The sequence below is a fragment of the Rattus norvegicus genome, chromosome 17, assembly GCF_036323735.1.
Source record: "Rattus norvegicus strain BN/NHsdMcwi chromosome 17, GRCr8, whole genome shotgun sequence".
Classification (NCBI taxonomy): Eukaryota; Metazoa; Chordata; class Mammalia; order Rodentia; family Muridae; genus Rattus; species Rattus norvegicus.
The window spans coordinates 80,311,001-80,327,543 of NC_086035.1; the positions used below are offsets into that span (position 1 = coordinate 80,311,001).

Sequence of the window (16,543 nt, forward strand, 5' to 3'; positions counted from 1 at the left end):
AAGCTTTTAGCAAGGAATTAGGCTACAAGTGGAAAATTCCATACCAGAAAACCTTGTTTCACACACAAAATTATTAAAAATTTTGTATAACCCCTTCATGATAAAAGTCCTGGAAAGAATAGGAATTCAAGGCCCATACCTAAACATAGTAAAAGCCATATACAGCAAACCAGTTGCTAACATTAAACTAAATGGAGAGAAACTTGAAGCAATCCCACTAAAATCAGGGACTAGACAAGGCTGCCCACTCTCTCCCTACTTATTCAATATAGTTCTGGAAGTTCTAGCCAGAGCAATCAGACAACAAAAGGAGGTCAAGGGGATACAGATGAGAAAAGAAGAAGTCAAAATATCACTATTTGCAGATGATATGATAGTATATTTAAGTGATCCAAAAAGTTCCACCAGAGAACTACTAAAGCTGATAAACAACTTCAGCAAAGTGGCTGGGTATAAAATTAACTCAAATAAATCAGTAGCCTTCCTCTACACAAAAGAGAAACAAGCCGAGAAAGAAATTAGGGAAACGACACCCTTCATAATAGACCCAAATAATATAAAGTACCTTGGTGTGACTTTAACCAAGCAAGTAAAAGATTTGTACAATAAGAACTTCAAGACTCTGAAGAAAGAAATTGAAGACAACCTCAGAAGATGGAAAGATCTCCCATGCTCATGGATTGGCAGGATTAATATAGTAAAAATGGCCATTTTACCAAAAGCGATCTACAGATTCAATGCAATCCCCATCAAAATACCAATCCAATTCTTCAAAGAGTTAGACAGAACAATTTGCAAATTCATCTTGAATAACAAAAAACCCAGGATAGCTAAAACTATCTTCAACAATAAAAGGACTTCAGGGGGAATCACTATCCCTGAACTCAAGCAGTATTACAGAGCAATAGTGATAAAAACTGCATGGTATTGGTACAGAGACAGACAGATAGACCAATGGAACAGAATTGAAGACCCAGAAATGAACCCACACACCTATGGGCACTTGATTTTTGACAAAGGAGCCAAAACCATCCAATGGAAAAAAGATACCATTTTCAGCAAATGGTGCTGGTTCAACTGGAGGTCAACATGTAGAAGAATGCAGATCGATCCATGCTTATCACCCTGTACAAAGCTTAAGTCCAAGTGGATCAAGGACCTCCACACCAAACCAGATACACTCAAACTAATAGAAGAAAAACTAGGGCAGCATCTCGAACACATGGGCACTGGAAAAAATTTCCTGAACAAAACACCAATGGCTTATGCTCTAAGATCAAGACTCGACAAATGGGATCTCATAAAACTGCAAAGCTTCTGTAAGGCAAAGGACACTGTGGTTAGGACAAAACAGCAACCAACAGATTGGGAAAAGATCTTTACCAATCCTACAACAGATAGAGGCCTTATATCCAAAATATACAAAGAACTCAAGAAGTTAGACCGCAGGGAGACAAATAACCCTATTAAAAAATGGGGTTCAGAGCTAAACAAAGAATTCACAGCTGAGGAATGCTGAATGGCTGAGAAACACCTAAAGAAATGTTCAACATCTTTAGTCATAAGGGAAATGCAAATCAAAACAACCCTGAGATTTCACCTCACACCAGTGAGAATGGCTAAGATCAAAAACTCAGGTGACAGCAGATGCTGGCGAGGATGCAGAGAAAGAGGAACACTCCTCCATTGTTGGTGGGATTGCAGACTGGTACAATCATTCTGGAAATCAGTCTGGAGGTTCCCCAGAAAATTGGACATTGAACTGCCTGAGGATCCAGCTATACCTCTCTTGGGCATATACCCAAAAGATGCCCCAACATATAAAAAAGACACGTGCTCCACTATGTTCGTCGCAGCCTTATTTATAATAGCCAGAAGCTGGAAAGAACCCAGATGCCCTTCAACAGAGGAATGGATACAGAAAATGTGGTACATCTACACAATGGAATATTACTCAGCTATCAAAAACAATGACTTTATGAAATTCGTAGGCAAATGGTTGGAACTGGAAAATATCATCCTGAGTGAGGTAACCCAATCACAGAAAAACACACATGGTATGCACTCATTGATAAGTGGCTATTAGCCCAAATGCTTGAATTACCCTAGATGCCTAGAACAAATGAAACTCAAGACGGATGATCAAAATGTGAATGCTTCACTCCTTCTCTAAAAGGGGAACAAGAATATCCTTGGCAGGGAAGAGAGAGGCAAAGATTAAAACAGAGACTGAAGGAACACCCATTCAGAGCCTGCCCCACATGTGGCCCATACATATACAGCCACCCAATTAGACAAGATGGATGAAGCAAAGAAGTGCAGACCGACAGGAGCCGGATGTAGATCACTCCTGAGAGACACAGCCAGAATACAGCAAATACAGAGGCGAATGCCAGCAGCAAACCACTGAACTGAGAATAGGACCCCCGTTGAAGGAATCAGAGAAAGAACTGGAAGAGCTTGAAGGGGCTCGAGACCCCATATGTACAACAATGCCAAGCAACCAGAGCTTCCAGGGACTAAGCCACTACCTAAAGACTATGCATGGACTGACCCTGGACTCTGACCCCATAGGTAGCAATGAATATCCTAGTAAGAGCACCAGTGGAAGGGGAAGCCCCGGGTCCTGCTAAGACTGAACCCCCAGTGAACTAGACTGTTGGGGGGAGGGCGGCAATGGGGGGAGGATGGGGAGGGGAACACCCATAAAGAAGGGGAGGGGGGAGAGGGATGTTTGCCCGGAAACCGGGAAAGGGAATAACACTCGAAATGTATATAAGAAATACTCAAGTTAATAATAAAAAAAAATTTTGTATAAAATTACCTCCAGGCTGCGTGCATAGGGTATGTGTAAAATGTAAACAGGTTTTGCCTTTATGCTTGGCTCCCATCTCTGAGATCTCTGACTACGTATGCAAATGTGTATGCAAATGTGTCCCAAGCAGCAAAGAAAATGAACGGAATCCTAAACACTTCTGGTCCCGGAGCATTTCTCGAGAGACCTGGCTCAGCTTTATCTGCACACAGCTAAAAGTCTGAAGCAGCAGATGGAATGTTCCCGAGTGCCCACTGCAGAGTGACAGCCGTATAAACATGGGAGGAGCTCAGACTGCTCATGGACACTTGCAAAGGCAGTGGCACCTCATTGTAATGACAGTATGACATCTGAAAAGGTGGCTTCCAAATGCCTTCCGCCCATAGGACAGTGTGTCAGACATGCTTGAGAATTCACCATGGCATTCTTTTGCCATCCTCTAGATTCAAGACAGATGACCCAAGAAAAGGCAAAGGGGAAAAAAAAATTACAAGCTGCAGAGGGACGGAAAGTCTGGCCCATTACATACACTGCCTTATCTCTCTTACAGAGTACAACCCAGGGAGCAAGGATCTTTGTCTGCAAATGTGACATTCTGAGTATCAGTCAGATAGCACCCTCCCTCTTCCCAGAGTACGCTTAATGGGTTCCCCTTCAGTAAAGTAGTTCAAAACCTGTTAAATAACTGAAATATTATCCTTGTGTTCTTCAGTAACTATAGTAATAATAGCACACAAACCCAATGTTCTATCAAAAAATTCTTTCCAGTGATTCTTTTCAGAGAGGAAACTCAAAAGTTTATCAGCAATAAACTGAATGTTAGGAGGACTAGATTATAACGCACTGATGTCACACAAGCAGGTCAGGGTGGGTCTGAGTGCCAGCAATAGGGAAACCCTGGACTCTTCCAGGGGCAGCCACTGTCTCAGTGATTTGCTCCCAGCTTGTTTGTCTCTATCTAATTTATAGCAACTCTTGGTGGAAATACATTAGAAACGACAAACGACACTGGCTAAATCTACAGAGTGTACAGAGCGTGGCCTTGTGGGGAGTAAGGGCTCCAGAATGAAGCACATTGTGGTTGAGTCTGGTGAAAGAGAAGGATAAGTAAGTTTACGGAGGAAAAAGGGGAAGCTCGGCCATTTGCTGAGTCAGAGCTAAACGACTCAGCACAACGGAGCACCATGGTGTCTGGTCAGTTCTTTTTCTACCTGGCTTCCCCTCCACCACCAGGGTGACTCCTGGGAATAACATCAACCATTTAGGGCTGGGAGCTAGAACTAGGCAACAGTGTGTCTGAGTTGAGTCACTTGGAGGGGTGTCTCTCCCTGTCTGCTCATGTCCCCAGCCGGAAGAAGCCATATCTGCCCACAGTGGCATCCAGATTTGTGAAGATCCTCATCACATCCCTCCTTTCTGAGTCTCCCTTCGTCTGTTCTCTATCCATATCTCCAATACACAATGTGTTTCCTAGTCCCTGGGTTATTGTCTGTTTGGGGACCACCATTCAACCTAAGATACAATAATTCTCATTGAATATTTTTTCTTCCGTAGTGGGCTCAAACATCTAGAGCAAAACCTCAGACAAACCCTTTCTGTTTTGTTAATGTGGAGTCTGGAATAGGAGACTCGGGACTTGACTCAGAGGAGGCAGTGTACACTCGATTGTTTGAGTAAATCAAGCACAAGGCATCTAAAGAGAGTTGTGTTTATGGAATTAGAGAACCCAGAGAAGAGGGCTGCAGTTTACCCAGTTTCTGCCTTAAGTCCTTGCAGCCAGATGTCTATGTTCCTAAATCTTGCAGTTCAAAAACTCTGCTTAATGACTTGTATCAGAATTTTAGTTTCTCTGATTGTTTTCACGTGTATTCTTTGTTACATGTTTGTCCTTGGGGATACTTGTGCATTTTATTTTTTATTGTCCCCAGAATATGAACTCTTCTGTGTACTCACAGACCCCCAAACCAGAGATGGGTATAACATGGGTAGCCTCACTTGAATGTTATCTGTTGACATGATGGGATGGACAGCTCTGTTACAGTCTCAAGAGGACCATGGGCTTTGTTCTTAGGACTGGGTAAAGTAAAACATTTGTATCCAAATATCGTACCTTTAGCTAAAAAGAGATTAAATCTTAACGTTCATTTGAAGGGTTTCAATGGGTAAGAGTGCTTGCTCCTCAAGCACGGAGACCTGATGTTGACTCCCAGCACCCAGGTAAACAGCACACATTGCTGTGCATACCTGTAACCCCTGCACTGGGGGACAGAGACAGGAGAATCCCAAGAGCTCAGTGCCTGCTACCCTAGCACAAATTATGAGCTTTCGACTTCGTGTGAGACCTTCTTCCAAGGCCATAAGGTGGAGAGCAGCAGTGTACTGGCTGGTTTTGTGTGTCAACTTGACACAAGCTAGAGTTATCACAGAGAAAGGAGCTTCCCTTGAGGAAATGCCTCCATGAGATCCAGCTGTAAGGCATTTTCTCAATTAGTGATCAAGGGTGGGAGGGCCCCTTGTGGGTGGTGCCATCCCTGGGCTGGTGGTCCTGGGTTCCATAAGAAAGCAAGCTGAGCAAGCCAGGGGAAGCAAGCCAGTACGCAGTACCCCTCCATGTCCTCTGCATTAGCTCCTGTCCCCAAGCTCCTGCCCAGTGTGAGCTTCTGTCCTTACTTCCCTTGGTATTGAACAGCAATGTAGAAGTGTAAGCCGAGTAAACCCTTTCCTGCCTAATTTGCTTCTTGGTCATGATGTTTTGTGCAGGAATAGAAACCCTGACTAAGACAAATTGGTAGCAAAAGGGTATTCCTGTGACAGCCTGACCATCTTTTTGGGAGGACTGTGGAAGGACTTTGAAACTTTGAGCTAGAAGAGCCATTGGGATGTTATGATCTCTGTGGGATGTTCTGTGGGAGCTTGGAAGATAATGTTGAGAACAGTGCAGAAGATGAGGCTTTTCTTGTGAATTTTCAGAGGGAAGATTAAAGACTTATCAGGGCCATTGCTATTTTGATTATGGAGATTCTGTGATTTTGGTTAGCTGGGGCTGACCACTCAGCTGTGATTAACAAGATATCAGAACTACTAATGTGAAACCTTTGCATTACTGGGACTACTGATGCTGGTCAGCTGGAGCTAATAAATTAGTGATGATTAAGAAGAGACCAGCATCATTGAAGTGAAATCTTCTGGGAAGAGTTTTTCAAGAGCACAGAGAAGCTGTGTTCCAGAGGCAGTCACAATTGTACTTCCTATTGGCAGTCAGACTTGGTAATGTATAAGTCACCTATGTGGGTACTGGTTTTGAAACGTGAAGGGGTAGCAGCTGATGTTTGGCACAGTGAGAGGCCAGGAGAGGCCATTGGTGAAGGTGCAGCCTCAATGGCAGTTGAAAGGCCAGGACTGGAGGAATCATACAGAGAAGTTGAGGCTTAGCACCACGACAGGAGCCTATGCAAGGCTATTTGTGAAAGTGCAGTCCAGTGGAGACACTGTACTATAAGATGACCACCAAGAACAGCACCAGCAGTGGAGTATAGGCAGCCAGAGCCTAGAAGACAAGGTGTGTGCTACAAAGCTGGAGAAGTGACCCAAGCCCTTGGAGGAGCCCAGAAGATGGTGAGCGGATCCCAGACATTGGACAGTTAGAGTTTGATTTTATTTTTGATTGTGACTTTGCCCTGATTATTTTTCCCTCTTGAAGTAAAAATTTTAGTGGAGCCCATAGTTAAGAGACTTTGAATTGTAAAAAGACTTTCGAAGAGATTAGATATTTGAAGGGATTGAAATTTTAATATGTAAGAATTTGTAAAGACTGTGAGACTTTTAAAATTATTTAGATTTGGGGATGAAAAAGAAAGTAAGGGTTGAGGCTTAAAGTAAGGGTGGATGTGTTTGTGTGTCAAGTTGACAAGGGGTCAGTTGTACTGGTTGGTTTTGTGTGTCAACTTGACACGAGTTGGAGTTACCACAGAGAAAGAAGCCTCCCTTGAGGAGACGCCTCCATGAGACCCAGCTGTAAGGCATTTTCTCAACCAGTGATCAAGGGTGGGAGGGCCCAGCCCACTGTCGGTGGTGCCATTCCTGGGCTGGTGGTCTTGGGTTCTATAAGAAAGCAAGCTGAGCAAGCCAGGGGGAGCAAGCCAGTAAGTAACATCCCTCCACGGCCTCTGCATCAGCTCCTGTTTCCTGACCTGCTTGAGTTCCAGTCTTGACTTCCTTTGGTGATGAACAGCAATGTGGAAGTGTGAGCTGAATAAACCCTTTCCTCCCCAACTTGCTTCTTGGTCATGATGTTTTGTGCAAAAATAGAAACCCTGACTAAGACAAGCAGAGAAATTTACCCAATGTCCTTTCCTAGCCTTTTCATCATCATGTATGAACTTGTGCCATGTATACTATACACTTGTGCCATGTATGTACCATTATAACACACACACACACACACACACACACACACACACACACACACACACACACCAAAGAGAGAGGGAGAGATTAAGTGATTTTAAAAGAAAAGTGAAAGAACATGAAATTATAAGCCCTCAGAAGGCAGAAGTCTTTGTGTTTGCCTAGGCAAAGACTTCATGCAACAGTGTGGGTTAAAATAAATGGAAAAGGAAACAAATCTTCACATCTGTGGTACTGGGCATGGGGCCAGATACAAAATTGAGGCCTACAACTTCCTGCTAAATAAAAGAGTAAATATGGCCGAGTCCATATTCTCAGGGCGAGCAGCATGAAGAATTACCATGCTTATCCCAACAGGTTAGTAGGAGCCAGAGTGGGGGTCCTGCCATGTATTTGCACCTTAGAGGCACTGGAAGAAGTGTACACATGTGCACACCGCGTCCAGAGCCTAGACAGCGATGTGGAGGCTCCATCCCACCAGACTGTCATTAGAGTCAATAAGCCCAGAGACAGACTCCTACCGACGACAAAGATGAGAGCCATCCTTCTCAACTCTTTAATTCCTGTGTTTCATGGAGGGAGTTTTTCCAGTTCTGGAAAAATTAAATTAACAGGAAAATAGGCCACATTTTTTTTTCCTTCGTGAGAGTGTGGCCAGTTATTCGGAGTCCAACAGTTACCTACCACACAAGTGTGCTTGTCTTTTGAGACCCCCACCTGGTTTTACGCCTGCTGGAAAAGATGTCACGTTGGCTAGATCTCTCGAAGGGAGGAGAATTGGTTCACTGGTCTCGGTTCTAAGTAATCTGTCTTTCTAAAAGATAGGATGGTTTTGATGAGTAGCACACGGCTTCTCTCTTTATCCCTCTGCCTCGCAATGTGTTGCACAATGTAGGATGGATGTTTGTGTATCCATTTACATATCTATATATCCTTTATACACATATAAATATATTCTTGTATATATATATGCAATATATATGTATTGTATGTGTGCATGCGCAAATATCTATGCACATCCAGAAGTCATGCTTACTAAACAATTCTGAGTTGGAAGTTTGCCCTCAGGGGTCTGACTGCTACCACTGAGCTTGTTTGCAACCTCCTCTGCCCTCTGAACCATCTTGTCAGCCACTCTGTGTAGGCTGGTAATCTGGACACAGCGTAATTTTGCTGCTGTTCTGTGCCTCCATAACCGTGTGAACCTTCTACACAACCCCCTTATAGATAACAGGTCCTATACACTGCGAGGTGAGCTCTCGGTTTTGTAAGAAATGCCTCAAAATCAAATCCGAAACCAAGTGAAAAGCGTTGCCCTCCTCTGCGTATACACATTAGCTGTCTTTGTTTTGTCTTGTTTTTCTGGAAGAAGTTACTGGCAACTAAGATCCTTCTTTCCGTGCAATCAGAAAACGCTCTCCAAATGCTTCAGGCTTTTGTCAAGACCCCGCTGGCCTGAAATGCAGAATCTGTTTTCCTTTTGAGGCAGGATGGGTTTTCTTAAGGAAACAGAAAGGAGACATTAGCATAAAGGCAGGGTCAGTTGTCCAGAAAAAGTAACCCAGTAATAGGTGAGGTCACTAGGGATGAGCAACATTTATCGTGTTCTACACTACAGTCCCCTAACTGTCATTTTCAGTATATGTGCGGCCGAATTGAGCATATTAACTACCTTGTTGGTTTGTGATTTTTCAAGACAGGGTTTCTCTGTGCAGGCCCAGCTGTCCTGTCACTCACTCTGTAGAGCGGGCTGTCCTTGACCTCAGAGATTAGCCATCCATCTCCCCCCATTTTAAATTTAAAATATTTTTATAATAATTTAAATAGGTTTTTGGTTTAACTTTAATAAGGAGGAAGAAAAACACCCAAGTTGTCAAGAGAGCACCTGGGCTACACAGTCTGCCTTCACAAGGAAGGAAATCTTAGAGCTGAAAGTTTGTTCCAAAGGCTGATTTCCTTTGGAGGGTGTGCTTAAGGTTGGTCAGGTGGGGAGTGGGCAGTGAGGAGGGGAGACTTCCGAGAAGGAGGGCTCAGAATCAACAGAGAGGTGACAGTGCTCCACTAATTCTTCATCAGTGTGTTTAGTCCTGCTGCACCTGGATGTCCCAGGGTAGGGTGGTACCAAAGAGGGGCTTCCCCTTCTCTGAGGAGAAGAGGAAAGGGTAGGAGGGGATGGGACTGGGAGGAGAGGAGGCAGGGGAGGCTGCGATCAGGACGTAAAGTGAATAAATAAACAAAATAATATAAATAAAAAGAATTTATAGAGGCATCACCATCTCTGATTTCAAGCTGGACTGTGGAACTATCATAATGAAAACCGCATGATATTGGCAAACAAAAAAATCAAGACTACAAGAACAACAAAACCGCAACTTCACTCAGGATCATTTCCTGGAGCAGTCTCTGTCACCCATGTATCTCTACCCTCTAAGCTCAGGCAGCCTTTCTTGCCTGTGAATAACCCCACTTCTGGAAGCTTCTCCTTGTCTCATTGTCCTGAGAAACACCCTAATCTGAAGAGCACTACAACAAAGGCCTTTTGACGGTTCCCTTTTATTTGGAACTCCATAAGATTTTCTGGGCTGGGGAATGGCTCAGTAGGCGAAGTGTTTGTTGTGCAAGCTTGAGAGTCAGATTCTCAGTACCCGTGTAAAATCCAGCTGTGGGATGTGTCTATAGTGTCAGGGCTGGGGAGGACATTCCTGAGGGTGGCTGATGCAAGTGGGCTAGCTGTATGCCTGTGCTCTAAGTTCAGTGAGAGACTCTGTAGTAAAACTAAGGTGGACAGTGATACAGGGAAACACACATTGTCCATCTCTGGCTGCCAGATGTGCACACACAGGTGAGCATATGTGTGCATGCCTGTGTATATCACACTTGCACACATACATGTACAAGATTTACTAATTTAGAGTTCTTCTGGAGAATGAGAGTTGTTATAAGACCATCCAAAGAAACCTGGAGAGAGGGAGTTCAGTGAGTAAGAGCATGGGGACATGGGTTCAAATCCAAGCACCCATCTAAAAAGCCAATTATGACTTGCTTGTGCCTTTAGCTCCAGTATTTGGGGGCAAAAGCAGGCGCCTAGCCTAGCAGAAACAGTGAGTTTCTGATACAGTGAGAAACATTGTCTGAAGGCAATAAGCCAGAGATCAATAACAGTATTCCCAACATCCCATGCTGGCCTCTGAATAGACACACTCATCTCCCATACAATAAATTAAAAAAACAAACATATACCCTAAGATAGTAGGTAGTAGTTGTCAGAAAAGATTAACACAACTCAAGAGGGGGCATCTTAAATATAGAAAAATAAAGAAATCATGTTGGAATTCTCCAATTATAATATTAAGCAAATATACCCGAGTGTGTTTGAAAGAACAGAAGCAGCAGGGAATCATGGCTACCATGTTGGCCTGATCAAAGGTTAGCATTTTTCAATGGGTACCAGAGTGTTTGACACCTAGTAAAAAGAGAACTGCTAGTTATTATTTATGCCTGATCTGTTAAAAGAAATACTCATATGGGTTGATACAACCATGAACAAACTCATGAAAAACTATAAGGGGAGAATTCACATAAAACATTTATGGTCAACAAATACACGGGAAGGCAGATGACTTCGCTAGTCATCCAAGGACTGCCAAGGAGGGGAAGAATGAGACACTGTTTTTAGCCTTTTCCTTTAGAAGGACGAGAGATGGGGCGGGGAGCAGGGTAAGGGAGCTCCATGAGTTCCCGTGCCTGGTTTATGAGAGCATAAACTTATATTTTTCTTGGAAGGTCGCTGCTGTTTGTTTTCCAGATGGGTCCATATAGCCTAGGCTAACCTTGAACTTCCCATGTAGCCAAGGATGACCTTGAATTCCAGATCCTCTTACCTCCAACTCTCAAGTTGCCCAGTTAATGTCACACAGCCCACAGCAAGATGGTCGGGTCTGACTGTGAGACTGCAGAGATGTTTCCAGACTTTGGAGAATCACAGGAAATAGGTGTATATCCGTGGTTACACAGGTATACGATTGGTCATTTACATTTAGGGCAATTTTGACTTGCACGCGGTCTCTCCTTGAGTTCCCTCTAAAACCTTTGGAGCCCTGTTTTAAATGCAGTGCTGTCTGTCGGGTGGCACAGTGCTGGATTTGGAAGGTGAAGAACTAGGTATTCCAAATCCTGTTTTACCTTGCCGCTGACTTCTTCATGCCCTTGGACAAATCTCCATTCACTCATATCTGATGGAGCTTTGGAAGGGCCCGAAATAAGAAAGAAACCCGAGGAGTAGAATTTGTTGGGGTCGGATAAGTGTTATTTAACCCAAACCCCTCCTAGCCTTATACTGTAGCCTTTTTCCTTCAGAAGTAGATGTGTGTGTGTGTGTGTGTGTGTGTGTGTGTGTGTGTGTGTGTGTGTGCACGTTTGCATGCGATTCAGCCTGGCTTTTCCAACCAGTACATGTATCCACACCTTTGTGACTCAACCTACTAAGTCTTGATCCCTGTTTGGAGAGTGCTGTGGCCTATACAGCATAGACTTTCTTCTAGGGCCTGCCTATCACTGTCCCAGGATTCACTTCCTCTAGGCCTCTTCCTAAAGTATGTAAAGACCAAAATAAGCAGTCAAGTAAACTTCATTTCTGGGGGCCCATTATGATCTGTTCCTCTACATAGTGAGGACACTAAGAGAGATTCTAAGACTAGACACCTGTTAGGGAGTGCTGGGGTTAAAAGTGGCAGTGTGTACAACCTGGCAATAGAGAAATTGTCATTTGGGGGACAGCAAAAACACAGCTCATGCCTGTGGGAAGCCGGCATTAGGGGAGTCTCCTTAAGTTTGGCAACTGTGTTAATCTAAAAATAGATGGAGTCTGCCTCTCTTGCTATTTTATCACAACATGCAAAATATTACTGAGAAAAAGGTTATGAGTTGAGGAAGAAATGTTTGGGGGGGGGGGTGATGCACGATTTTATCCCAGAAGGCAATAATGCTAGCAATCTGTCTGAAATGCTTCCAAATGAACTCTGAAGAAAAACTTTATGAGCCTGAACATAGTATTAGGTTTCAGCATTGGGATTTACAAAGGGTTTATTTTCCCTTTTTTTTTTTTAAAAAAAAATCCCACAAAAAAAAGAATATCAAACAATGAGTGTGCCTTATGAAAATAGTTTTCTACACATTATTAGCATCCTGTGGTTGCAAGGACCACCCCTCCCCCACCTCCTGCTTTCGGTGTCACTGTTCAAGTCATCTCACTGGATCCTTGTCAGGGACCATGCTCTGTGTGTGTGTGTGTGTGTGTGTGTGTGTGTGTGTGTGTGTGTGTGTGTGTGCGCGCGCGCCTGCCTGCGTGTGTGTGTGTACATGCACGCTGTCCAGCAGCTGCAAACATTCTGGGGAAAAGTCTTCTTCTTCAGGACTAGGGTCCTTTGTCAGTTTATAGGAAATGTGTTCACAGTCCCCAGAAAAACCACAAGCTCCCAGTCCTCTCATATCCTACCAGAGGCAAATCTCCTATGATTAAAACATGATGTGGTTTTATATGCTTTCTACGTATCATGCGCTGAAGTGTGTACTTTTTCAAAAGACGTGAAAGTAGATGGGTGCTCTGGGTGGAGGAGAAGGGGTTCAGAAGGAGTGGGAGGGTGGTAGAAATGGGTGATGGGGAGAATAAAATGCTAATACATTCTATACATATCTAAATCTTTCATTAAAATATAAACAGATCTCATGATGTAAAAATTCTTCCTTAGGAGTGTTAATTTAAAATGCTATCATGTGGTGGCTTCTAATCCCATAGGCCTCATATTGTGAGAGAGGACAGGATATGCACCCTCCACCATGAGAGCACTTGAATTCAGCACAAACGGAGACTAGAGCTGTGGAAGGAGCCAACCCCACAACCATCTTGGTTTTGGACTTCTTGTTCACAAGAGTAGGAGGAAATGCATGGGTTTTGTTCTTGTTTTGTTGTTCTGTTTTCCAGGTCTGGGAGGGCTGTTGTAAAGATCTGAATCACAGATTGAAGAGGAGTAGAGGAGACGGGCGTTTATACCAGCGGCTCTGTGCTCCACACACCATCTCATTCCTCAGCATCTTCCTGAACATGGAGCACAAGCCATGCTTTGTCGCACACAGGTGCTGCTAGGCTTCAGGCACTAGGCCAGTCTCCATGCAGGAAGGGGCTTGGTGAACACTGAGGTCAAGCGCTGACAAGGCACAGAGTGGAGTGCTTGCTCAGTACACATATGGCCTTGCTTCCGTCCCCAGCAAAAGGGAGACAATAAACCGCATAGACCAGGACCCATGGCAGTAAAATTTCTAGATGGATCTTGGCTCTCCTAATCGCCCCTAACCCGATAGCAATGATATTTGCCCATCCTTCTTTAACAGGTTTGCGGGAAGGCAAACAGTGGACATCCTGCAGCTTCCATGAATAGACAAAAGAGGATGCAGAGAGGCTCTGAGCATCCCCAAAGAGCTCCACCCGCTTCCTGATTCCATCTAAGGCCTGGCCAGATCACAGCCTTTCTGTTCATTTGCTCTCTTGTAAAAACCTCTTAGGCTAAGTAATAGCTTTAGATAATGATCCCTAACATCATAAGAAACTATCAATAAAATATTAATATCACACGGAAAAACATCCCATTAACACTCCAAATAGAAAGGGCTCAAGAAGACTTTACTAGTTTTTTATTTTTCAAATGGGCCATTTCAAGGTGAGGGTGAGCTCAGCAAATTGCTTGCTACACAACTATGAGGACCTGAGTTCAAATCCCCAGCACCAGTGTGAAAACCCAAGCGGGTAACATGTACAGAGCAGCCCAGCTGCATCGCTCGGTCTTAAAAATAAATGAGAATGAAGAAACAATATATCAGTGTCAAACTCTAGCCTCCACATGTATGTATAAGCACACACACACACACTCACATACACACACTCACACACTTACACACAGGCACATACACATTCTTATACAAACACACATACATACACACATTCACATATACTCACATACTCACACGCTTACATACAAGCACACACATATTTTCATACAAACATACACACATACACTCACATACACACACACACTTACATACACATACACACACACTTACATACAAGTACTCATACACATATATATAAGCACACATATATTCTCATACAAATATATACACATACACTCACATACACACACTCACATACTTATATGTACTCACTCACACACTCACATACAAGCACACAAACATTCTCATACAAACACACATACATTCTCATACAAACACACACTTATATACACACTCTCACATACACACTCAGATACTTACACTCTCACACACATATAAGCACACATTCTCATATAAACATTTACATACACTCACACACAGTCACACATTCACATGCACACACATACACACTCCTCACACTCATACACTTACACACTCATACACTAACATACACATACAAACACACATTCTCATACAAACACACACACATATACACTCACACAATTCTCTTATGAACATATACTCACATACACACACTCACACACTCATATACACACACTCACACATTAACACACACACATACAAACACATTCTCATGCAAACATGCACACATTCTCATAGAAACACACAGACACACACACACACACACACACACACACACACACACACACACACACACACACACACGGACCCTCTGGTAAGAAGCTCTATACTGTGATTATCTGAGGCATCATTCTAGAACACAGGACTGAATCTGAAGCCAAGAGCTCAAACCTTTGCCTTGAAACTGAGGACCGTTGTCTTGTCACTTCCACTTGACTGGAGGAGTTGAGAAATGACTAGTCATAAGAATCTTATTAGAGTTTTCAAACTGTCTTCGGAACAATCTTGAACGGTGAGGATTGGTCTAGATAATGTTTTTTTAAGGTTAGCTAAGCTGAGGTTAACATATTCCAAGACGGTGTCAGTTTCATGATGGTGGGCTCCTGGCTTCATGCGTGCTACTCTTCATATCACCAATGTGATGGGTCAGTCCTGACCTTGAATGGGGTGAGAAGCGCTGGTCTCCTGTAAAGCACACTTCTGTGTATGTCTGTGAGATCACTCCCAGAGATGACTGGACTCTGACTTTATCAGCATTTGATTAACTGATGGATTCAAAATTGGAACAGAGATTGAGAGGAAGTGGCACTGTGGAAGGAGGGGCTGGGTGGGAGGAGTAGATCCCCTGTGGCTTTAAATTCCAAGCATTCCCCAAGTGTCCTTGGGGGCTACATCTTCCCAGGGCCCTACCTGCCACTGTCCTGCTCTGCTTCTTGCCTAATCTGGTATGATGTGAGCCACTCTTCCCTCTCTCCCACCATGACGGACAAAAAATTCCGAGAGAGAGAGAGAGAGAGAGAGAGAGAGAGAGAGAGAGAGAGAGAGAGAGAGAGGGAGAGAGGGAGGGGGGGGGAGAGAGCGCGCCAAACAACTGTATTTTACTTTAAGTTATTTTGTATTTTATCATAGATGCTAAAAACTTAACACAGCTGCTACAGTAGCTTGAATAACAAATACCAACATGTCTGGTTGGGCTAAAGCTAGGAGGAAAGGCCAAAGCTGCTGAAAATGAACTTCCGTTTTAAGAGGAACCCCCCAGGAGAGAAGTACCAAAGTTCATCTTCATGTTTGCTTATATTCCCATGCTCATTCTACACAGAGATAAAATGGCTTCCTATGTTCCAGCAGAGGTAGAAACCAGTGGTGAGTTAAAGAGCGATGGGGCCAGGGGATCATAGGTAGAGAGATGTGTGTCTGTAAGTTATTGGTGCCTTAGTTCACGCATTCAGAGAATTCATTCTGACAGTGAGTCACGCATTCACCTAGTCTCTACCTGGTTTCTTTTGTATCTGCCAATGGTTTGAGCACCCAGACTCCAAAGTAACCAAAACATTATTCATCCCTTGGTTTTAAGAAGGATATTTATCAAATACTAGTATGCTGATATAGCTTTCATCTGAGATGTGTGTTTCCAGGGCATTTCAACAGTTAAGGACAGCTTCCTGAGGAAGTGACATTTGGCCCGAGTTTCTAAGTGGAGAGTGCAAATATGGGAAAATGACCAGGGTGTGCAAAGATTTTGAAACAGAAAGGGTACATAAAAATAAAGGCACTATGGTAGTATTCACTTGCATATAAATAACTTTAATTACTTATAGAAAGAATAGAGAACAAGAGGACAGAAATAGCATGTGACCCTAGGCATGGTCATGCTTACGGTTATTCTAGCTTTTGTGCATGCCACTCTTGCCCCTGACCTGCTTCAAGAAAGCTGTG

General features: G+C 43.5%; 1 protein-coding gene across 1 annotated transcript in view; it reads right to left on the minus strand.

Annotated features, from left to right (window-relative positions):
• Itga8 (integrin subunit alpha 8) overlaps positions 1-16,543 on the minus strand; it is a 197,495-nt gene that overhangs the window by 97,862 nt on the left and 83,090 nt on the right.